Genomic DNA, 25445 nt, shown 5'->3' on the forward strand with positions numbered 1-25445 from the left:
TTTCTACTCCAAACATCACTACAAAGTAAAATACTCATTACTTCATTAAAATAATCTTCTTGCTGTGTCTAGAAAGGGATAGAATTAGGATAAAACCCTGTGAATTGCCTATCACTTTTAATTATTTCATAGCTGGGTGCTTTTTGTATTTCTCATTGATTTAAATTAGAACAGTAAAAGTAACTTTATGAAGTTTTCCATTCTCAAAATATATTGATTTCTCTGACATAAAAGTCAGAACTATTAAAATGGTGATCTGATATACTCTCCACTCAGAGGAGCTTTCCAAACCTTTTTTTGCAAAGGAATATCTGTTCAGGCAGGGCAGCTTTCCAAATTTGCTCGTCTATCTCGCTGCCCTAACAGCTACGTTGCCATCCGTCATCTGCCACCAAAGCTGCAAATGACAAGGAAGTTCATGAGGGAAAGTAGTTCTTATCTTACAGCTACTCATGGACAATTCTCAACTATAACTGCAAATATCAGCAATGCTTTCTTTCCCAGTCCCAGATGGTAAAAGACACAAAATCCAAAAAATCCTGGCTCTGATGCAGACATTGGTGAAGGATTGCTCCTTCCAAGAGAAGTGAGAGTTCAGGCCCTAACTCCAAGCAACCTGACCATCCTGTCACCATCAGAGACACCTCCTCATTTTATCACAACAGCCTGGAAAAAAAGGCATGGATTTGCCTATTTTCAATTACAATGGTCATCTAATTGGGAGATGACCTAAGTCTTTGTTGCCCAAGACATCTTATGTGTCACGGAAGGTGTTACCCCCTTCTCTTCATCAAGAGAACGGTAACACCCTCATCTCCCCTCTTCGTCCAGGGGCCTTCCCTCCATGCACATCTTTGACTGTTCCTGTCAGAGGAAGCACTTGTTTTGCCGAGCACCAGTTGCATTCTTCAGAAATCTTATGTCACCAAAAGTGACTGAATTACTGCTACTATCTGCTATGAATCTCTTGTGATCCCTCCCAGAGCAGGGTAAGGCATGTCCCAAGTCACCGCATGGGAGTGACCATCGTGTTGACCATCGTGTCACTGGCCAGTTTTAAAGTCTTTCACACAAATACAAATGAATAAAAATGAAAAAAATCTGTCCCCTTGCTGCTGGCAGCCCTGCCTCCTCCGACTGTGTATCTGTAACCTTCCTCCTTCTCTCCCAACTATAAGGCCTTTTTTCACCCATTTCAGCTCAAAATGTGGTGGGGTATGGAGCAAAAGTAGCAGGAAGCATCCAGAAGTCCTGGGTAACTGCAGAGCTAAGAAGGAAAGCACAAAGGTCTCTGGCAGTCAACAATGAATATTCTAAAATATTTCTAGATTACAGGAAGAAAGGAAAAAAGAGAGATGAAAGCTGACCTTGCTTCTTCAACTGAATCAGCAGATTGCAGCTAGAGAGGAGGGGCATATTTGTTTTCAAAACAATAAATGCAACAAGCACATGTGATTCTGCAACTACCATTCTTAATAGCACTCTTCAAACAATGCTCCTCTGTCACACACTAAAACAAGATCCTTTGTTTTTACTAATAATAAACCAAAACACCAGTGTAAGAAAACAACAAACCAACCACCAAAAAATCTCTTCTTTACACCACAAAACAAAAATGCCCGAAGGCAATCCCAATATTGTCAATACTCTAAAGATATGATACACTCACCAAAGCAGAACAGATAGAGATGTGTTTACCAAATCCTTTCTGTAGCATCCAAACCACCAGCCAAGGGAAAAGCATTCTGAAATCACCCTGAAGCAGCAGACGACTGTAAGGATAACCTGGTCTAGCTGTGATCAATCTGCTTCCAACACCAAGAGAGCTAAAATCCCCTCCAGACAGCACTGCTCCTCAATTAATTAACTCTACTCCTTTAACTCACATGCCAGCTGACACTCTGAATGTCCCTTTGAAGCTCTCAGCTCACACCATGCCGCTGTGCTGCCAGACTAAGGCGCCTCACGGACGTGCCCTTACCTGACCCCTTAGCTCACTTTTTTTTAACATCTCCATCTAACAGCAATCTCCTTGCTCAAGGTAAAGACAGCACCAGCAAAAGCAACAGGCTTGGAGCAAACTCATCCTGCTGCTTACCTCAAGCCAAGCAGAGCAGTGGATTTGAATGCTGGCATTTTGGATCTGCATGAAGAAGAACCCCAGGTAGCAAGCAAACACATGTGATTTGAAAGAGAGAACACAAATACAAGTAGGTGTAACATTTAGGGTTGCAGAAGACTTAGAGCTGTGGGTAATACCTTCCTATTTTGACCATTTTACATTCAGGGAAACGGGTCTTTGCAACATCGAGACAATTCCTCTTCCTCACCAGGAAGACTCTTATTTTTTAATTAGTCAACCATATTTTGACTAGATGAAGCTGTTACAGTATGAAGGGTCCAAATCAGAATTCACGCCTTGGCCATTTCCTGTGCCTACCTATTGATTGCCAGCTTGCCCTATTCACCAGCACCACCAAAGAGCAGAGTTTTATAAAGACAACTTTAAAAAACCAATAATACACACAAAAAAACCATCCCAAAACTTGCCAGATTCTGCCAGAAATTTGTCAAGACAATAAGCGGGGGGAGGGGGATGATTCCTCCTCTTTCCATTGTCAGAACATATTTTGTCAGCAATTCAGAGAAAGTTTAAATAACAAAACTTCTTTTTGCTTTGTCTCAATTTAGTTTGAATCAATGTTCTGATGAGGAAGACTGTGTGACTAGAGGAGTAAATTCTGCCTACTAGAAGTCCTTCCACATGGGTACTATGGCAATGAGACAGCAACTTAAGATTCTCCCAAGGAGAACAAATGCAGCTTGGTTAGGGGAAATGCAACCAGAAGAAAAGATCAAATCCATAGTATTATTAGAAACTGCCAAACAACTGAGTTTTACTCAATGCTGATACATAAAGTGTATTGAAAAACATGTAATTGCCTTTCTCAAAGTCTATGATATTTTTAGATAAATATATTAGAATTTTGGTGGTTTTCTCATAACAAAATGCAAGGTAGAAGGCTTGTTTCATTTCTGGAATATACATTTAGGAAGAGTTTTCCTATGCTAAAGGCTGCATTCCAGTTGGCAGCAGTGTGAGAAGTGTGTTAAGCCTAAGATAATGTCTACTGTCTTATCAACGGCATGGTGGCAAGAGGCAGTAAAGCTTGTCATTACTGGTCGGCCCTCATCCTGAGCTGTCCCCAGCCTGATCCACCTGGAATCAGAAATCTCAGCTATTGTGTCTAATCCAGATGCATATAATCTAATTTTGGCTACAGAGACTGAAGTGCTTTGTACCCACTGCAAACTGATACTTCACTAAAACTGACCTAGGACCTTCTTCCTAGCTTGATTCCTTTAACAGGAACTAGTGCTCTCCTGACAAGAGAGAAGAAGGAATCCCAAGCAAATGTGAAAGGGACGTGAAGTTTTGCAAGAAAAAAGGGTGTAGGAGCAGGAAGGCATCTGTGATGCACTCTGTAATGAAACATCAATGAGGTGCAGGAAGTGAGACATATGCTCCAATTACCAGCTGGCTGATAAACATGTTTCCAGCCCTGAGGCTTAGGACTGTTGCAAAAGCAGCTGGGCTGGCAATACAGGATGTTCTCCTAAGGTGAGGAGAATTTTTCCAGGACTGACCAAAGACTAGGACTGATGCTCCTTATTACCTGCTGGGAAGAGTCAGGTCTACAGTCTTGATTTAATGCAAAACATAGGTGATGTATTTACTAGAGCAGCCACAGCACTGTCCTGGTGTGGAAGGAAGACAGCCCAAGACGTAATGCTCCCACAATACTTGGTATCTGCTCCTCGAGCAGAAATTGAGAGGCATACCAGAGAAAATCTCAGTCACGATTTCACTTGCAAATCCAGGTCAGACAAGCAACTGAATTGTCACTGCTGCCTCTGTAAAATGAAGAGATATATGTCATAGGTTTAGTACTTCTGGGTGATGAGCAGACTTTCAAAAGGATAGAGAACCATAACTTTTTATTTCAAAATTTAGAAAGTGAAACAGCTTTGCTTTAAGTATTGTCACTTTGGTTTATCACTTGGGGAGAGGTGGGCTGACAACCTGGACAGTTTAACCAGAACAGTTTTCCTCCTCAAATTCACAGGCCTGTAATTTTTCCTCTCTGATTTTTCAGATAGCACTAAATTCTAATGGGAAATTAACTTTATCCAACAACTCAACTGCACCTTCACCTGTGTAAACTGCCCAGAGACGGTCTGTTTTCTTTCATGTTTCAAAATACTGCAGAAAAGCAACTAGTCCTTGCTTAGGAAAGCAAAAGAGAAAGAGAACTTTTAGAAAGAGCTTCTTTTTGTTCTATCCAGCCCCCACCTGCACTGCAGACAAAATTCAGGAGCAGAACTGGGGAAGCTGACCCAGAACGAGGGATAGAAATGTTTCTAGCCATCCACATCTGAGTTGCAATGTGCTCCCCTCCTCCTCACCAGACGGGTGTGAAAAAACAAAATGTGAACTAACTGCTCAGGTTCTAGCTTCTCTCTCCCAATCCACAAAGGAATGCAGCCTCTTTGTTTATCTCTAGGCTTTTCTTACCTGCCAGTGCATGTGTTGTGGTGTAGCAAGGTGGAGGACACTTAATAAATGCACTATTATCTGCAATCTTTACAAAATGCTATCAAGAGCAGGCCTCTCCCTTTCTGTATCTCCTGTATTAATGAAATATTTTGTTAAACAATGGAAAATTTAGAAACTGTACAACTGCTTGTGCTATTTTAGCTTATATCACATATGTGCCTTCAACGTTAGTTTAAGACCACAGAGACTCCAAAGATGCAACCATTTTAATAACATTTTTTAAAATGCTCTTGATTCCAAGAATATTATTCTTAAGTATCATTAACACAGCCTCAGCGACACTTCCTGTTGGACATAAACAACCAGAGAAAAGAAGGACAAGACACCCCTCCACTTGAACAAGGTGAAGTGTTACAGGTACCTATCTACAGACACTCATTTTGCCTTTTACACTGCAGCACATGACTGCACACGCCACAGAAGAAACTCATTTTTCATGTATCTTTCACTGACAGGACTGTTGAAAGATGAGCTATCTGTTCCTAATTGTTACCTTCTTCAAATTCTCTTAGCCTCCTACAAGAAAAGGCTAGGAGAATTGGGATTGTTCAGCCTGGAGAAGAGAAGGCTTTGAGGTGACCTCACTGGAGCCTCCTGGTATCTGAAGGAGATGGCAGGAAAGACGGAAAGAGACTACTGACAAGGGCCTGGAATGACAGGACAAGGGGGAATGGCTTCAAAATGACAGAAAATAGGTTTAGGTTAGACAGTAAGAAAATATTCTTTGTTGTGAGGGTGATGAGACCCTGAAAGAGAAGCTGAGGCTGCCCCATCCCTGGAAACATTCAAGGCCAGGTTGGTGGGGCCTGGAGAACCTGGCCTAGTGGAAGGTGTCCCTGCCCATGGCAGGAGACTGGAACAAGATGATCTTCAGAGTCTTTTCCAACCAAAACCATTCTATGATTCTTTGATTCCATATCCAGAATCTGGGAAGCATCTGCTGAGCAAAGCAGATGGCTGGCTAGTGAGATCCTCAGAATAATACAACAGTTCTCCCAACAGTGTTCTCCTCACTTGGCATTACAGGATTCCACAACCCATATTTGGTAACGAGAGCAGCATTTCCCCAGGAGGCTGCAGGAAGAAGGTTCCCTGGCTGCATTGCTTCTCCATGGCATCACACCTTTTACACAAACCTGGCTGAACCCTTCACATTACATGAGCAAGGGAATGATTGTGACACTGCCCTCAAAAACTCCAGAGAGGCACAGAGAGTACTCCAGAGCTCACCTGCAGTTCACATAACTTGTCTGGTCTGCACATATCTTGCAGTCTTTGTTACATCTTCCAGTGTTTCATAGGTGCACCAAATTATGTTAGGAACTTTGCCTTATCATGGGTGCATGCTGCTGCACCCACAGGATGTGGATAGACAGAAAGGCAATTTTTTTTCCAAGCAATCCCAAGGTGAGCTGAGTCCATGCATTATCATCTTTTTAATGTAGTTTATAGTGCACTGCCCAGTGAAGACATCCTTGCCTTGCTGGTGTGCAAGGATGAGCAGTTTCTTTCTGACAGCTATATCTAGATCACTTTCTCTCTTCATGGAAAAGCAGGATAACAAACTCCTGCATCACACAAGGATTGTAGTTTCAATTCAAGAGCTGCCTTGGGGCTCTTGCATGAAGGAACAGCTGTTACCTTCACCTACTCTAGCAGGCCTCTGTACGGCAGAATTCACTTGGCAAAAGGAAGGCACTGTGGAATGGAAAATGTAAGCAACCAGTACATCAAAGCTGCAGATTACCATTTTGAGGCCAATACAATGGCTCTGATGACAGCAGCTGATAAAGCAACAGCATTAAAACCATGTGTAGCAACCAGTGATTCTTATGGAATGGCAGAGGATGATGAGATGAAGTGTTTATCACTTTGTTATTGCTGTTGCCTGACCTCAAGAGGGAAAAAAGGGTGGAAGAATACATTACAGGCATCTGATACAAGATGCATAGTCCTTCCCACCGTACACCTCCAACAAACTTAATTTTTAATTACAGTCTTACTACTAGATTGATCAGATTGGAGAGGAAGAAGAAAAAGAGTCGGCAGGCAGAGGTTTTTATACTAATACATATCTACTGCTATTTGAAGAAAAAAGGACAGAGAAAACAACCGGAAAAATGTCAACTAAGTGCACAGTGTTCATTAAACATGAACTAGCTTTTTCTAAATGAGGACCTTTAACTTGTAAAAGTTAATAATTCCCATTTTTCTGCATCTCATCCTACAGCAGGGACAGGTCAGAAAAAAAAGGTCTTTCTTGGAAGAAACAGAATGTACAGCTCCAACCTTGTTGCTACTATATTTTTCAGTGATTTAAGAAGTTCCCCTTGGTATTTCTGCAGTTTGGTATTCTGTGGGCATTTGGGCTTCAGTGCCTAACAAATGGAGATAACTGTGAACCAGGTAATTTCCTTTGTGTGATTTAAGACTGCAGTTTCTTTATAGGTACATTTATAGGAGTGAAACTATCCCTCCCAGGGTGAAAAGGTGGAGGTCTCAGGCTAAGAACCCATACAAATCTAAAAAACAAGGAGGTCACATCATGGCTGGCAGAAAACAACAACCCGCTTTTTGTCAGCAAAACAGTAGTTTTCATTCTAATCTATTAATCTATTTCAGAAAGTTTACCTGCTTGGTTGAGAAAGCTACAGAAAACCCTGTTTTCCAATTCACATCACTAAATTGCAGCCATAAGCCCAGAACTCATTATTTGAGTCTGCAACAACATAAAGCAATGAAACCGTTCTTGACCAAAAAAAGCCCAACTGTTTAAACCAGTACCTGGAAGGAAGTATTGACAGTGAAAGTATGCATATACGCATATCTGGAAGAAAATATATTCCAATTAGTTCCACTAAAACCATTACAGCAGAAACAATAATTTATGTATAGCAGTTTTGTAAGTAATGATGTCTACCTATCTGACACACCCTGTGTGACACAGTATCACATGAACTTCTATAATAAGCTACCTGGGGAAAAAAAAAAGCATACCTGTAAATATCATGCATGCATTTGTAATCTTTTGCTGATAGGGAAACATGCATGGAAATGAAAAATCTGTTTCAATATTTGCTATTAAAAAATTTAAAAAGAGGCATAAGCTAGCAATCTATAATATACCATCTTCTGCTTATTTTAGGATATTGGAGTGGAGGTGGAAGCAAAGAAAAAATTTTCTGTAGATCTAATTTATGGAAAATGAGGCATTACATAAAAAGCCAATCACAGGAGAATTCATTCTATTTATCAGATATCTTGAAATGCTTCCAGGAAGCCACATTAAGTGTTATTTTTAAGGAAGATTTATGACTTGTTAAAAACTTCTAATTAAGCTTCCTACTGTTACATGGTATTTCTGTGAAATATCTTTAAATAGCATTGAGCAAATGCCTCCAGCTATCCCTGTCTGCCTGCTTTTCAGCTTCCATCCTTCCAGCTCCTGTGGAAAAGGAACTTAGTTTATCTCCAAAATTTAAAAAGCCCTCACACTCCTTTTCCCTTCCCACAGGTGGATAGGTGATGAAAACAGTTAAATTCTTACCATCTCCAGCTCATAGATTTGTTAGATGTACATACCGCATGCGAATGACAATAAAACTCCAGTTAGTAGCGTCTGACCTGCAAAATCAGTGGCTTTGAAGCAAGAAGACCCAGGAAAGGAGCAGCTGCTCAGTCTTCTCTGCTGGAAATCACTCTTTGCATGGTTTACAATAAAGTTGTTCTCAGCCTGACACTATCAAATTAGCAGGCAACAAACACTATTCTTTCTGGACATCTCTCTTCTGGTTTCCTGCAACTGATCCAAGTCCCTGATTGTGGCCACAGAGACTCCTGTGGGGGTCTATAAATCACTGCCAAAATCTGCAGGTTGAAGAGACAGAGAGAGATATATTGTAATACAGGTAATATTGGAATGCCCACAAAAAAAATTTAATTTCCACCAATCAAAAAAGGTTCAGAAACACTGCTTATGCCAATTCTACCAATTTATTGCTTGGGAAAGGAAGGGGTTCATACTGTGCACCACACCGTATGAGACTGGAAGGCAGGGAGAGTAACATCAGGTCCCAGGCTGAAGATTTTACACATGCTGGTACCTTCTGCTGTTTTTCATGCCATTCTAGCTTGGGACAGTATGAAACACATAAAATAGTCAGGAAATTGAGTAGATTACAAGTACTTATCTGAATTTCCCATGCCTTTTCCCTTAGATTTGATGCTGTAATTCAAGACTGCTCTCATCTTACCACTCCTACATACTTTATCTAAATCTAGCCTCACCCCTTGAGGCTTTCATGTCAGCATTTATCAATAAACAAAAAAAGAAAATACTCTTTTCTGTATTGGTAGATACACAGCTTAAAGAAAAATATAAAATCAAACAGAGTGCAAGACGAAAGAAAAACTCCCAGAAAGCCAAAGAAATAGCAACCATAAAATATAAACACAGTCATCTTTTTAGGCTCTCTGAGAGACAGGTCACAACAATCCTGATGTATTAGTACCACTGAGACCCAAGATGAAGTTCCTGTGGGTGTTCCTGTTGTCAGAATGGGTGTACTTCTCTTTGAGCCTGTCATATTGGGATGCTGCATACACATCAAGAACGATTGTTCTCCACCAGAAAGGTAAAATACCATGTCTGCTAGAAGTAAAGGCAGTTATTACCGCATAAGGCTTGGTTAAAAAAAAAAGAAGAAAAAAAGAAAAAAAAATCCTTCTCTTCTTTCCTTTTCCTTTCTGTGGTGAAAATTCTTCAAAAGATGGTAGAAGATGGTAAAATTTTTGTTCATCTTTCCTTATGCTTATCAGTACAAACAAGATAATTCCTTAGTAAATAAATAAAATGTTTCAGGAAACACATGACATACAATAAATACAGAACAAACCCAAATGAAAAAAGATGTTTACACCTTTTCTAGTTTATTCACCTTTGACTGTGCAGCAAGTACATTTCCATCCCTGAGATCTACTAGAGGGCAGAACATGTGGGAGGATAATGGGACAATTAAAGTTTTATCAGGATTTTAAAAAATACAAAGAAAGCAGTATGCATCAAAGAAGACAAAAGTAGTAAGTCAGTCTGAACAGAGAGTCATGATTGTACTGTGGTTAAGAGGTACATTTATCACTAATTCCAAAGATCATTAATTTTAACAACTGTTCAACTGAGCCAAATATCTTTACAGTTAAAAAATGGTTAGTGCCCTGGCAGGGATGTTAAAAAATCTCACCTTCCATCCTGTTACAGATGTTAGACAAATCAGGAAAGAGGTGCTTATCTTATATGGAGGGCACATATGTATGGTCATAAACTCACAGAATGGTTTCGGTTGGAAGAGACCATAAAGCCCATCTCATTCAATCCCCTGCCATGGGCAGGGGCAGCTTCCACTAGCCCAGGTTGCTCAGAGCCCCATCCAGCCTGGCCTTGGACACTTCCCAGGATGGGGCAGCCACAGCTTCTCTGGGCAACCTGTGCCAGGGCCTCAGCACTCTCAGAGGGAAGAATTTCTTCCTGATATCCAATCTAAGCCTGCTCTCTGCCAGCATGAAGCCATTCCCCCTTGTCCTGTCACTCCAGGCCCTTGTCAAGAGTCTCTCTCCATCCTTCCTACAGGCTTTCTTCAGGGACTGGAAGGCCCCAATGAGGGCACCTCAAAGCCCTCCCTTCTCCAGGTTGAACAATCCCAACTCCCTCAGCCTTTCCTCACAGCAGAGCTGCCCCATCCCTCCGGTCACTGTGGTCCCTCCTATGGACTTGCACCAACAGGTCCATATCCTTCCTGTGTTGGGGACCCCATATTCTCTGTTCAAGTTTGTAGCACTACTGTGCTCCTGTTGGTGGATAGTCAGTAATTCCTAAAGACTTCCTTAATTATTTGGAATTACTATTTTTATCAGTATTAGTATTCAAAGATGCTACTGCTTATTCACAGCAAGATGCAAGAAATATCCAGCAGCTCTTGGCTGCACTGTCCTTCCAGAAGACTACCACAGCTCCAGGAGTAAAACAACCCACACTATACTTTTTAAATATTTGAAAAAGGACAACAACATAAAAAAAACCACTTAAATTATGCCAAAACCTGTAACTTCAGGTTTTGACACCATGCCCTTCCCATGAAAAAACCACAAATATCTTTAATGCACAGGCCAAAGATCATCAGGAATGACCCTCACAGCTCTCTGCTTCAGAGAGCCTTGAGGGCTGAGGTCAGCTCCCATGAGCTGAGGCTCCCAGAGTTTTATCCCTTTCCCTCTCCAAACACCTTATTGTCCTGGGCCATGTGCTGCCCATAGAGCAGCAGTGTTTGGGCACTGCAGATCCTTTGGAGGCAGGCAGAAATGTGACAGAGCACAACATTTGCAGAAGTTTTTTTATTGGAATTTTTCCAACTACATCTGATTATAAGATCCCCTTCTGCCATATACATAAATTGATTGCCTGAAGCTGTAAAACACACGCTTGGATGTCTGGCCAAGTGTCAAAACAGTTTCAAAGGCACAATTTTGAATAATAGTGACAATGTGGTTGTTTTGATTCTCCCTGGCACTTCGGGGGAGCAAGTTTTGGTCAAATTAAATGCATGACAAAATAATTGTCCGATGTTCATAAATTCAGAAACAGTTCAGAGCCGAAAGTCAGAAATACAGCATGACAAACGAAAGTCAGAAATACAGCATGACAAACCAAGTTAACAAATTCTCCAGCCAGTTTGAAAACTGACTTTCCTAAGACATTTTTCCTTCTGCACAGTTCCACTCAGAATAAGCAAACTGAAAATTCCTAACTTTTCCATCTCTATTCTGAGCCTGACTTGTGAAATGAATTTTAAACAGCAGCTTTAAAAAAACTTTTGAGTTGTCTGAAAGAAAACCTGTTAGAGAGATAACTGTTTTCCATAATGGTATTAGGTTTTAGCTGTTATCGTGAATCAAAGAAATTATACCATGAGTGCTCAGCTCCAAAGTTAGAATTTAGGGAAAAGGTGCTGCCCTTTCAATTTTCAAATGCATATCTATCAGGTCTTGTGGGCCTTTTACAGTCTAGTACAGCTTTAATTCTAAAAGATACAGGCATACAGCTTAGTGGAAGTGGCATCTTCAGTCTCTTTCCTTATCTTCTCAAAAACAGCTCTGAGAGTTAAGCACATGGATTTTGCAGAGTGCCACACTCTCATCCCCCATTTTTATCAGCTGTTCAGCTTGGAATAGCAGTTCGGTATTCATCATGTCAGCAGTACTGCCCTCCAGGAGCTGCATCCCCAGCCAAACCTCAAAAGAATCACTCTTTAGCATAGGCTAAATCACAAGCTGCTCTGTTTCCTGCCAACCACTCTGGGTGGAGGCTTAGCTTCCAGCACCCAGCCACAGAAGATACTACCCAACAGGAGCACAACTGATGCTCTCGACCCACCCAGTTCCTCTCATCTCAGAGCAGTATCCAGAAATAGCGCAAAGATCTGCAGTGGCTTAGGAGAAGAGCCACTTGTGCTCTGGCAGGATTTTTAGGGCACAACTGGAAGGCATCTTCTCAGCGTGAACTTTTGCCTTGGAGAGAAATGCTCAATGTAAACTGGCTTCTTTTAACACCATTCTAGGATGTAGTCTGTAGCACCTGAAGTTTAGCAGCTCCACAACCATGAAGCAGAAATTCCTCTTGGCTGTCAAGTATTTGTTTGACTCAGATCACACAGAAGAACGTTTAGCATGACTGGGATAAAAGAGGCTTTACTTTAATGTACCGCTTAGCAAGAGGAAAAAAACCCTATAAACAATCAAGAAGCCAACCACATCCAAAACTAGATTTAATTGTAAATTAGCAAGGACAACTGAGCAGCGCTTAATGCAAGGACAAATCAAGAGAGGAGATTCAATGGTTCACCAGAGACTTCCCAAGATACATAATTTTGTAATTAATGACACTGTTTTCTGTACTTTAGGGTACAATGTGTATCACCCCCCCTGGTGAGAAACATCAGTTTTGTTTTGTGGTTTTATTTAAGCCACAAATTTATTTATGTTGACCACAATTAGAGGAAAAGAAATAATGCATTTATATGTCATCTAAATGAATGGTTTTTTTGAGAAGTCTTTCAAATCTCCCAACTACCAAATCAAGTCTGGTAAAGTAATTCAAGTATGCTGTAGGCCATAGCTACATAACAACGTGCCATTTCTTAGAGTAAAACCAAACAAAACCAGAAAAACCTCATCATGAGGTTAAATAACTCCACTAGAAAATCCCCCTCAGAAGCAAAAGGGTGAGCCAGGAGCAAGCTTCTCTCAGGAAGGCTGGTGAAGGCTTTGGGGCATGAAGTGCAAGGAGTCTTCCAAGTGCATCATGAAGTTGTAAGCTCAGCACTAATAAAAGCTCACACAAGTAGAAGATGAAGAAATGAGGCAATTCATATGGGGATAAAGTCATCAGTGGTCTATGTTTTGAGTAGTACTGAATTCCCACAGCTGCTGCACCAAAACTGCAGCATCCCTCACACAGCTTGGCCATACCTTCTTTCTCCTAGGAGTGCATGTCCTTAAATTATTTCTGGGCAGACTGCAATAATCTGTAAAACAGGTGATGTTATACACAGCTGCTGTAAATGCTCCTTAACTGTAAGGATGGCTTTTCACTTCAAGTACAATTTTCTGAACTCATTTATTTTATAAGAAACAGTAAATCCAAATTTCTTACATCTAGAATTCATGCTAGACCATATTTTTTAAGCTTTCTATGAGCATAAACAGGTTATTTAAAAAACATTACAGAAATTAGTCCGTTGTTAGGAAACCTCTTGAAAACATTTACAAAGAAATTTTATAACACTAACTTTTGGAATATACTCTGCTTGCTCTACTACATTTCATAAATTAGAAATAGGTTTTATTGGCCTCATCTGAAAAATCATTAAGAGTTTTATAATGAGTGAGCTCGTAAGAGAATTACAAGGACATAATGCATGCTAACGTAGTAAAGAATAAGACAGGCTGACTTCATTAAAGTCATGAATTTGTAAAGTTTTCCTGTTCAGGATAGCATCTGAAGCACTTTTTTCAACTCAACACAAATGAAAATATTCTAAAATGTTACCACTTCAAAGAGATTTTATCTGTACCTGTTTAGATAAAACGACTTTAGCTGAATATGAATCACAGAAGACACAAAATATTCAAAAGCCCAAGATGCTTAAATGCAAAATATTAAGAAATAAAATATAACAATATAACAGTCTTTAACTCCTATGATAACTCACACCTTAAGTGAACTTCAGATCTTTGCACTTCACTATCAGATGCAGACTGTAAGTACCTGCACAAGTCTGCATGAGAAGGACACTCATTGGATTGTTGTTGTTGTTATGCATGCCACATTTCCTTTCCCTTCCTGCTGATGAACACCTATCTGCTTTCACTTAGAGGAAACTTGTCAGACAGCAAAATTAAGATGTTCAAAATATTTAATTTCACTTGGCCTCTGGCAAATAGTCAAAAGAAAGATCACAACACTACATGCCCATCCAAATTTGCAACTAAAAACCACTACATTCTATGATACTTCTAATGAAAATTAAAATGCAAGTGAATTGTTTGGTAAATCAAAATGCAACATACTAAATGTGGAAGTCCTTGCAACAGAGACAAATATTCCCTACTCAAGAGAACAAAAATCAACAAAACAAACTGCTTAGGAGATGCTTATGTATAGGACTGCTAGATCCTAATTTAAAGTTCACCATGACTGCATTGAGACATAATTCCGGGAGCTCTAACATTAACTAAGATTAAATCACCAGCAGCTAAATGGTGCTTATTAGATAATAAAACTGCACAATGCAGTTGTGGGGAGAAACTTGTTTTATTTCCCTCTCCATCTTCAACAATATCAAAAGACAAGCTCAAAATTAAAACCAAGGAAAACAAGGGGCTGTAAGATGACTGATAAATTAAAATTCTTGCTTATGCATGAACCAGTTGGTTCTCTTGTCACCCCTTTTTACTTCTAAAATACAAGTACCCGAAGTCTAGGGAGCAAAAAAGCACTTGACTGCATATCACCAAAATTTGGTATTCTGGTAAAAGCTTTGAACAGACAACCATGGACACAAAGCACACTGTGCCCAAACAAAACAGGGTACTTAAATGTTCCTCAACCAAACAAACCAGAAAGATCAAACTGAAAACTATAGAGTTCAGTCAGACCTTGTCACGATTTTTTTGGGTGAGCTGTGACTGTATTTTGCATCGAGAAGAACAGAGAAGATTAAAACTGTTACATTTTCCGGCAAGTTTTGTACCCATAGCACAACAAATTTTGCAGTAAGTAAACCCCTATGTGATTTTAGTGGCTTCTTCCTTCAACTAAGTAAAAGAAACACTGCTCTGCTCATAAGCAAATTCAACTGACATCTTATGTATGGAGAAAGATGAATCTAGAAGAACCAGCAGACATCATCCAACACATCATATATTGGTTTTAGCTGTAGCTAAAATCTTTTACAGACCATGCCCATATTACAGTACTACCATTCTTAACAATACCAGAACAATACTTGCAGCAATATTTTTGAACAGCCAGCTCCTGGACTCCCTGATAACATGTGAATTTTGCTCTTCTAGCCTTAATTACTGCAGTGAGAAGACTAAGGCTCAGGAATGCAAATTTGCTCATTTGTCCAATTATTTTCTTATTCAGTGTTTTCTCATGGTTTTTGAGGACCTGATTTATGTTTCCTGAATAGCCAAGCTTGGTAAAACTAGTGCCATTTGAGGATAACAGAATCTAAGGAGAATCATCCCTGAAAAATAAAGTGTCTATGAGTCAGGCACAGAGGAAGGGTCCCAAGGTTACCCACTCCCAACTCATCTGCTCGGTTTATAGGCTTCATTGAACAAAACTAAATTTATAGCGTGCAAATTTAAAAAGAAAAGTGACATTTCATTGCACAGTTGTATTTACACTGCCTTTCATAAGACTTTTTAGCAAGAAAATGAAGCATTTTTAACAACTTAAAAAAACCTAAACTAATACAGTTGACAAGCCTCATACCTGAATGAAAACCACTTACTTGAGTTATTAAATAAACTTACATTTAGCATGATAATGCATTTCCATTTCAGTCTGAGCAGACATGAACTAATATCCTCTGGCATTTGGAGGACACACAAGGCAGTTTTGAGGCATTAGTAACTACCATGTAGGACAGTACTCTCCCTTTACTGAGCCTTTGAATTATTCTGACTCATAAAATCATGCTGAATGCCTTCACAATTAGGAGATTTACTAAGACAGTATAACACAGAAAACCAAAGATAGCTTTGCCTTCAAACTCGGTCAAACTCTGTTTCTGCAGTTTGTAGCACTTGCAGCACGCAGACTGACTTCATCCCACGGCAGGAGGCCAAAGAAATGCAGACTGCTGTTCTGGTAATGCCTTGTGGTTTGGTTTTTTGCCGTTGCTTAGCAGTTATGAAAACAAACGTCTTGACAAGGTCAGAATTCATGACAAAGAAGTGTGGCAAACAGAGCAAAACTTACATATAGAGCCCTGTCTTTTGAAGTACCAGCTAAGGCCTTAGAAAGAAAGTTGCTGTAGTTACGATACTAAGGTTATAAATAATATATTGTCTAGTACAAAATCAGAACAAACCTTGACGCTTTTTTGTTCCCCTAAGTTATCCCACACTGAAGCACAAAAAAAGATTTCTGCTGGTTACCAAGTTCTCCGCAATTCTAGTTTAGTTAAACACCTTTTTTAACCATGAAAAAAGTAAATAAAAAGTCTTCAGTGCAAATCACTCATTCTGCTGGAATTCCATTGCAAATCAAATCAATATTAATAATAATAATAATAATCATCATCATCATAATCTAAAAACAACACCAAAATATTAAATTACACCATCCAAGTTATTCCAGCAGGAACACAAAAGACAGACTCTGCACTAGCACAGTGGAAAGAAGTGATAGATCAAGGTTTTGAGGGCACATGTTGAACTTTCAGGTCATGAAGAAAGTGAGCATTATATACCCAATATGTTACAGGTAGGTTTGGCTGGGACGCAAAACCTGGCTTGCAGCACAGTCCCACATAACACTGCCTCTCCAACTCTACCAATTCACTATCAGCAGTAGCCTGGAGCCAGAGAGAAATCATCCACAAAGACAGAATTTTAGAGAAGAGAAGCCAATTAACTGAGTCTTACACGTGAAGCAGGAGACTCAACAAGCCTGTGTCAGAAGTGGCTCACAACCTTTGGGACCCATATTCACACATAAAAAGTTCTACCTACAAATGTCATGTTATATTTTGTAATCTCATGCCAGTGTTCATATAAAATTTCCATTAGGAACAGCATTCCAAAATCAGAACAGACTGTATGCTTGTCCTATGTATAAAGTTCATGCTGACTCTTGGGTTAAGTAGTTTGCAACCAGCTTAACTACAAGATTTAGAGGCACTGGTGTGTTTCTAATAACTCTCAGGTGGCCACACGGTGATGACACCAGTCACACATCAACAGCTTTGTTTTAAACATGTTTGGGTTCAAAAAATCATCTGTGCAATGTGACAATAAAGCTTTAGCCATATGCTTCACTCCTCCTCTCCAGTGACACAAGTGATTTTACCTCTACCCTACATGTTTTTTATGGTGTAACAACGTCTTCATTCCTTTTGGCTTAGGGCACCAAGCACCCAAAGAGAGGTATTAGCAGGGCTCTTCTGCAGGGGCAATTTCAGGAGAGGGGCAACTAAGTTACAACCTGAGGTAGAGATGAGCCTGCTCTCAGAACTCCCTGAAAAATAAAGAGAAATGGTGGAATGATGTTAACACCATGACTTTGGTACAAGGGGCCCAAAACCATTTCTCACCTATTCTATGGAAACAAAGGCCCTTCAATAAACTGTATTTATATCACACCTCAAGAGCCTTGAATCTCTCAAATAAAATCCAGTCTAAAGTCTAAGCACAAAGTGGAATTTAAAATTAACAAGCCACTTACTATACATGACAAACAGAACCAAGAATCCCAGGTAACACTACAATTTATTTCAAAGCTATGAGACTGCAAACTCAGCTCAGAATTCCCAGCAGGGCTGCTCAAAGAACAAAGAGCAGATCATATCCAAGAAACTAAAACTGATTTATGCTTTTGATTTCATAACAATGACCCCTCAGCTTCTTGAGCAAAATGCAATTACACATGTGATTGCACTTTTACCTTAGCTACAGTCACTCTGTAGTTCTTAAGTTCATTTCATAAATGCTCTTGCATAATCTATGGGGTTTAACCAGAATCAGGTTTGTATATTCTAATCCCTGTGTGCTTGTGGGTTTATGCAAGTAGCTCAACAATGAGATTTGCTGGCCGCAGTCACAGTTCACTTTCAGGAAGGACACCCAAGAAGACAGGTACTGACCTTCCCATCCTGTCTTCTCAGATACCCTTTGAGCATACCCTTAATTCTGACTCATGCTCCTGCTTCTGGACTGAAAACAAAAATGAATATGCACATATTCCTAATACATGAATAATGTAACTTACACAATAAATGTTTGCCAGAACATTTTCTCTTTGAAATGTATTTTCAAGATATTCCACATGTAAATTTCCCTTTTTTTGTATATCTCCTCTGAAATCTCTACTAGGTCATAATTAACCTCCCCAATATATCCAGCAGAGGCAGAGACATTCCTAACAAGAACCTTTCCAGTAAAATAACCACAGTGAACACTGATGCTTAAATTAAGCTACAACAATTAAACATATTAAAATAAACACAAAAAATAAGCACAATAAACATATTAAATCTAGAAACTGAAAAACTGTGTTCACATCCAAAAACAACTTACTGAAAATCTGAATTCTTGAAAATAAAATTATTTTGTTGAAATGAAAATTGAGGCTTGGTAGGGGATGAATAGGAAAAGCAATTATTTATTTCATTTGACATTAGCAGTTCATTGCTAAATACTAGATATCATTTACTACATATAAGATCAATGGCAACTTTTGTAATTACAGTCATGGCTTGGAGGGATAGAGGGAAATGTTGCTATAGCAATATCAACCATAAGAAGAAAATCCACATCTACTCAGAGCATCATTTCTACATTGCATTGTTTTTATAGCAAAGCCCTTCAGCACAGAAGAGTGCAGTAAATCAAGAGTAATACCAATTTTCATTACATAGACATAGTCTGGGCAAGCATTTCACAGAAATATCCTGAATAAGGAAATGATGACCACACATCAACTAAGACTACGTTCAGTTTAGTACTTTCATTCAGTGTATGTCAATTAAAGTCAAGATTTTAAATCCAGGCTTTTCTAAGCCAACTTCTCATAAGTTGATTCAGAAAACAAAATATTTAGGGGTTGGCTGGATGCTTTCCCCCTGTTCTCTACATAATTCCAAGCAGCCTAAATGTGAACCAATCCTCCTTAAACTGGCTTGACCTAGGTCTGCAGGGTTTCTTGGCTCAGGCAGCAAGAGAAAGAAAAAAAAACTGGTTTGGAACTGTAATCAGCACTGAAGTGAATACAGGCACATTTGCATGCTCCTACCCCTGATGCAGCTGGAATCAGTGTTTATCTGAGAGTCAGATAAAACATGAAGGATGACCAACATACCATTGCAACACCTTTTCCTGGCCAGCCTCAAGGGAGGGAATTCCCACCCACGGGTTTCTGGCAATAGGACTTGGCCTGTGGGTTTGGGGAATCAGGGCTTTGGATGTTTCTTTCTAGCTTGTCAAAGGTTGACCCCATTCCGTCTGTCTTCTGCTCCTACCCTGAATTACTGATAAAATCATGTTCCCAATTATCCTGGCTTTTAACTGACTACTTTTTCACCTTTCCATGAGCTGGCCTCTTCAATTAAATCTTGCAGCATTCGCAATCAATCACAGTCAGATTTAAAACAAGGATCAACTCAACTGAAAACAATCATCAACACCCATTTGTGAAAACAGATCTATTATGATTCTGACAGCTGATTTTCTCATATCTCTTTCTCTCTTACTTTTGATAAATTAAGTTTCAAAAACAGATTTCTATACATTTCTACAGTTTCTAGAACACCTACAAAGAGAGAAGCAATAACTACAGCACACATAATGTTCAATAAGTAATTCAAATTAAATAATTCTGATGAAATATAAATTACCTGGCTTCTAATGGTCATGTGAACATTGGGTGTTTATTCCCAACGTGTGTCAAAAGAGCACAAAATTTGAAAATGGCTAGGCAATATAAACATACATTTCACACAGAGCTAAGGACTCCTAGTACATGGATATATTTCAAGCTGACAGTAAGGAGGAAATCTTTATAGAAGGACTTCCACTGTCCACCATTTCAAATTCACCCTCGTGGACACAGGAATGTCACAGCTGTACAAAATTCTTCTTCTGTATTGCTCATCCCTGATGTCCTGGGCACAATCACAGAAAAACACAAAAAACCCCAGTGCAATTCTTCGCAGATCAGCAGTTCGATTCTCCACTTGGAGAAGGACTCTCATCAGTACTAGATGAGGTCTGCCACAGCCTGGTCCAGCTGAGTCTCAAAAACACCCAAGGAAAGACTCCACCACCTCTCTGGGTGGCAAGTTAAAACTCTTGTGCTACTCAGTGGTGAAAAACGTTTTCGTAATGATCAGTCTGAATTCTGAACTTCTCTTAATGGTCAGCCTGAGCTGCAATTTGTGACAGCTGTTCCTTGTTTTAATGATCTGCCCCAAACAAGAGTTCATTTCCATAGTAATTAGAACTTACCTTTAAGAAGCTACAGGCTTCTATAAGATGGCCTCTTCTTTTGGGCAAAGTGAAACAGCCCAAGGACCCTAATCTCTCCTCATTACCTATGGTTCCCATGGTTCAGAATCACCTTGGTAATCCTCTCTCCATTTCTAAACATCATGCTTTGCATTTGAGGAACCTCGGAACTGACTGAAGAACCAGAGTACTCAGCAATGCTGACAAGGACAATTACTTCCCCAGATCTACTGGTCACGGAGACCACCATGCTGTCTGCCTTATTTGCAATGAAAATGCACCACTAGTTCATTTCCGACTTGGTGGCAATCATTACATCCCATAGCATTCCCACAAATGTTCTCTTCAGCCAGCTGCCCCCCAGGCTACGTTGCTGCAAGGAGTTGATCTGCACTTCAAGAGCTTTCTGTTAGCCAAATCTTAGGCTTCCTAAGATCCAGCTGAATTGTTTTCCTACCACTTCATGCACTAAACTCTCTCTCATGCCAATTTAATGTGATCTGTAACTTTTCTCTGGGTGCATTCCATCCCACCATCTAAGTAATTAACAGAGAGGTGACATAACTGGCCCAATCCCTCACTGGCCACTTATTATTTGCCTTCAGTGAGACACTGAGCCATGGAAGACTACACTTTGAACTCCAATATCCACACAATTTTCAGTTAATCTAACAATCCATATACTTCCTCAGTGAGAGATGGTAACAAAAACTGGAGCCAGAGAGTCACAGGATGGTTTGGGTTGGAAGGCCCTAAAGACCAGCCAGTTCCCACTCTCCTGCCATGTGTAGAGATACCTTCCACTAGACCAGGTTGCTAAAAGTTCCATCCCTGGACTGGGCATTCACAACTTCTCTGGGCAACCTGTGCCAGTGACTCACCATCCTCACAGCAAAAAATTTACCCACCAATATGCCCACATCTACATATTTGGTCATTTATTCACAAAAGGCATTCAGGTTCATCAAATACTTCTTGCCCCTGGTACTTTTGGGTCAACTACTCTTGATTATCTTCTCATTCTTCTCATATTTGAAAATAAATTCCCTGGAGACATGATATGTAACATTTCTAGGGATTGCAGAAGGCTAACTAGCCCTAAATTATCCTTCTTTCTCTCCTTAAAAAGATGGGTATAATAAATAATGCCTTTCCCTAGTTTTCAGGAACCTCTCTGATACGTTTTCATGGAGAACTGCCACTGCAGAATTGCAATTGCATCACCTATGTCTTTCAGCATCCTAGCATAAATCCCATCCAGCCTGATAGATCTGAACATAGTCAGCTTTTAAAAATAGTTCTGAGTAGTAAAATATTCTGTTTCCTATGCTGCTCTGCTTATTTAAGTTCTAGGCAAGCTTTGCTTTTGCTGTGTTTGGAACAAGAACGTATCATGACTCTTTGCTGGTGGGACAAATTGCAAGACAGGCCCATGCACTCAATCCCACACTGCTTGGGCTCTGAGGACACAGCATTTATCCCCACCCCACTCTTATAAAACTCGAGAGGGCTCTGCCCTCAAGCTCCATGAGCAGCTATCTACCAAAAAGTGCTTCTCACAACTAGCCAGAAGCATTTAAGAGAAGAGAACCCAAATAATCAGAGCACTAGCCTGAAAATACTGATTAAAGGAGAAGAACAGAGAGCCAAGAAATACCCACAGCACAAAGAAAACTTTCAATCCAGTTACTTCCCTTCAAAGTAACTGAAGGAATGAAGAAAAAGAGTAACTCACATTTCTGACACATGATATTAAACTTACTTAACAGGACTAAAATTACTAGATTGCATATGGATTCTGCTAGGATGTGGTTACTACAGGGGTGAGACCCAGTGAGACTCTCCTTCACTGACATTAAAGAATCTCACTGCTGCCTTGACAGACCTGCCAGGCTGACTTCCTGAATGCTCAGTGCAAGAGTGCTACCCACCCTTTCCCCTGCCTTTACCAGGGACCTGCAGTCTGCTGCAGACTTGTCACTACTTGTTTCTGAGTTGAGAAACAGAAGGACCCAAATGCTGTCTAATGGTAGCATTTCCAGAGGTCTTCAGACAAAGCCATCTGTGCAGATGCCAATTCTCAGTACTCAGAAGGGAAGCTGTTTCCATCATATGCAGTTTTTGAACACTACTCTCTACTCCACGTGTTTAGACAACACATACATTCTGCTACAGAACAGCAGGATGGCTCAGGCTGGAAGGGACCACAGTGGGGCAGCTGGTCTCACTTCCCTGCTCCAGCAGGGCCATCCCATAGCACAGGGCACAGGATTGTGTCCAGAGGGGTCTGGAATATCCCCAGTGAGGAGACTCCACACCCTCTCTGTTCAATCTGTTCAGCCCTCCATCACTGCCCAAGACAGAAGTTCTGTCTCCTGTCCAGGTGGAACCTCCTGGCCTCAGTCCCTGCCCGTTCCTCTGGTGCCATTGCTGGGCCCTGGAGCAGAGCCTGGGCCCTGCTCGGAGCCCTCCCTGCACACAGGGACACCCAGGGCTGAGGGCCCCTCTCAGCTGGGGCTCCTCTCCAGGCTGGACAGCCCCAGCTCCCTCAGCCTTTCCCTGCCAGAGATGCTCCAGGCCCTGAATCATCTCTGCAGCCTCCACTGGCCCCAATCCAGGAGCTCCCTGTCCCTGCTGTGCTGAGGAGCCCAGGACTGGACACTGCTCTGCAGATGAGTCACACATGGTAAAGCAGAGTTAATCTCATGTTCTTTCTAACAGTGAAGTGGGAAACAAGTGCAAAAGACTGCCTTGCTCCTCTTCATTCAGCCTATGTCATGCTAGCAGACCTCTGTATCTGATTTCAAATCTACCACGTTTACCTAATTTTCACATACTTTGTACCACTTATTATCACTCGTGTGCTTTGCTATGTTCCCTTTGCTTTCCAGTACTAATGCCACACTCTCACAAAGAAAATGCACATCTCCAATGAGTGTGCGAGTAAACACTAAGTGCAAACTTAATAGGATCACTAAAATCAATGTTTTCTGGCAGAAAACATTCTCAAGAGGATAGAGACCACACTACCTGTGGTCCAGCACACCTTGTTCTTGTAGTATGCAGTCCTGGTGGAGAAATATTAGTAGAACTTTCATGTTTATGCTAAAACATCAGAAGGTATGTTCCCCTGCTAACAATACACCAGCTATTTATTTGCATTAAAGAAGTTATGTAATCAATGAAGAAACACTCCAAAAAACCCCAAAACTAAAAAACCTCAAAAACAACAAAAAAAACCACAAACAAAAAAACCACCCACAAACAAAAAAAAGAGTTCTACAGCTGCAGGCTTACAACTTATGAATTGCAAAAAGAGAAAATTGATACATTTTATCCTAAGACTGCACTCAGATCAGAATTTGCGCTTTAAAGGAATGAAGGTAAATTTCCATAAAGTATGAAAAATGTGGCATTTTAACAAGCTAAGGCAATGAAATATGACCTTTTCATCATGGAATTAATTATCCTTACTGTATTTTCCCAGCCTTCATCTTCCTGAACTTTCAAATCAATTATCAAATAGATTCAATACCTCTATTAGTGCAAGTGGAACTTTCTTGTTTGCTAAGATTTTTGCACAGTACTGTAAAGAGTAAAAACCCATCTACTTATGGGACACTCCAGTGAGAATCTGTAAATGATTTAAAAGAAGCTGCTGCTAGCAATTACAAGCACTTTAGATAAAAAGCATCTTTGACAGGATATTTTGGGCACTACAATTTGCATGGAAAGAACATAAGGTTGCACATAGCAGGTAGGATTTTTGAAGTCTAAAAGACAGAAAAAAAAATAAGAGCAAGGAAGTGCCTATTTTATTTTATAAATGAGTCAGTAGTACTAGGTGATATTTTTACAGAGCTGCATGGAGCAAAGCACCAAATGCTGCCAATGCTACTCTAGAGTGATAATATAGTCAACACACTGAAAATTATATGTTTAGAGTAAAAATTCATATGAGGAGTTGCATACATTTCACAAAACCAAATGCTACTGTCTTAATTAATTCCAACAATCAGATGTAATAAATTTAGCTTACTCTTCTTACCCAGGAGACAAAGTACAAGTTTCCTGCTCTGTATCTAGGAACGCTATGAGACCTACTTCTAGAATTCCATTTGTTATTTAAGGGGTCACAGCCACAATCACATTAGTCACACTCAGTGTAGGTGTATGCAGAAACTAAGAGAGCTACTCTCTTTGAAAGCATCCTGTCATTTAATGAAAGACTGTGACTGTTTTAACATTTTGAACACATGAACTTCAGATCAGAAACAAGTTCCTACGAAGGGCCCCAGATCACCTCACTTCATCTCTCAGAACAAGACTTACCTAAGCTGCCAAGGAAATTAAATGTTAGTGACAAGCAGAGAAACTGGGTTTTGATAAACAAAGATTATGTCACTTCAGAAGGCAAGAACTTCCCCATCTTCAAGGCTGCAATCTATGGTCAGCAATGGAATCTCTGGTATTGTGTATTATTTTTTCTCTTTTTTTAATGTGCTTATCTAATTTTTAACGTTAAATACCAACAGCTAGATGTGCCAACCTACAACCTTTAAGACTGGAAGTTTAAAATCATATTGAATGTCAAGAGCAAACCAACCTGTCCTCCTGCTGACATCAGCATCCTGGGCTGGGGGAATTCTGACCTTCCAGAAATGTGACAAATGTGTTCAGTATTAATGCAACTTCAGCCTGCTGATGATTCGCCAGCAGAGGGGTGACTATTAAAACACAAATATTCATTACTTGAAAGCCCATGCTGCTGTAAATGTAGCATTGACAGGCAAAAGTTTCCAAGAGGAACCTGAGAATTAATACACACGTCCCCTATGCAAGTGGAACTGATGCCTCTGTAGGCTGTGATTGACTTGCTGTCAGATGACAGTTAAGTTTTGCATATGCGGGTGGTTCAACAGCATTACTATGTTGGTAGAGTCCAGAGATCTCATCTTTAAAATATGGGTGGGGTGTCATCACATCATCTTGGAAGCACACAGTTCCACTTTCTCCCTCATCTGCTTGCTGGGAATTC

General features: G+C 40.2%; 1 protein-coding gene across 6 annotated transcripts in view; it reads right to left on the reverse strand.

Moving 5' to 3' along the window:
* LOC134417270 (fatty acyl-CoA reductase 1-like) overlaps positions 1-25445 on the reverse strand; it is a 131110-nt gene that overhangs the window by 97024 nt on the left and 8641 nt on the right. The window contains exon 1 of one of the 6 annotated variants that reach the window (XM_063154309.1): positions 8243-8450. The exons of the other annotated variants lie outside the window; for them this stretch is intronic. The gene's annotated coding sequence lies outside the window, so the exon portion shown is untranslated. Of the gene's footprint in view, positions 1-8242; positions 8451-25445 lie in introns of those variants that run through there. 6 annotated transcript variants of the gene reach the window in all.

This window comes from Melospiza melodia, chromosome 4 (genome assembly GCF_035770615.1).
Source record: "Melospiza melodia melodia isolate bMelMel2 chromosome 4, bMelMel2.pri, whole genome shotgun sequence".
NCBI lineage: Eukaryota > Metazoa > Chordata > Aves > Passeriformes > Passerellidae > Melospiza > Melospiza melodia.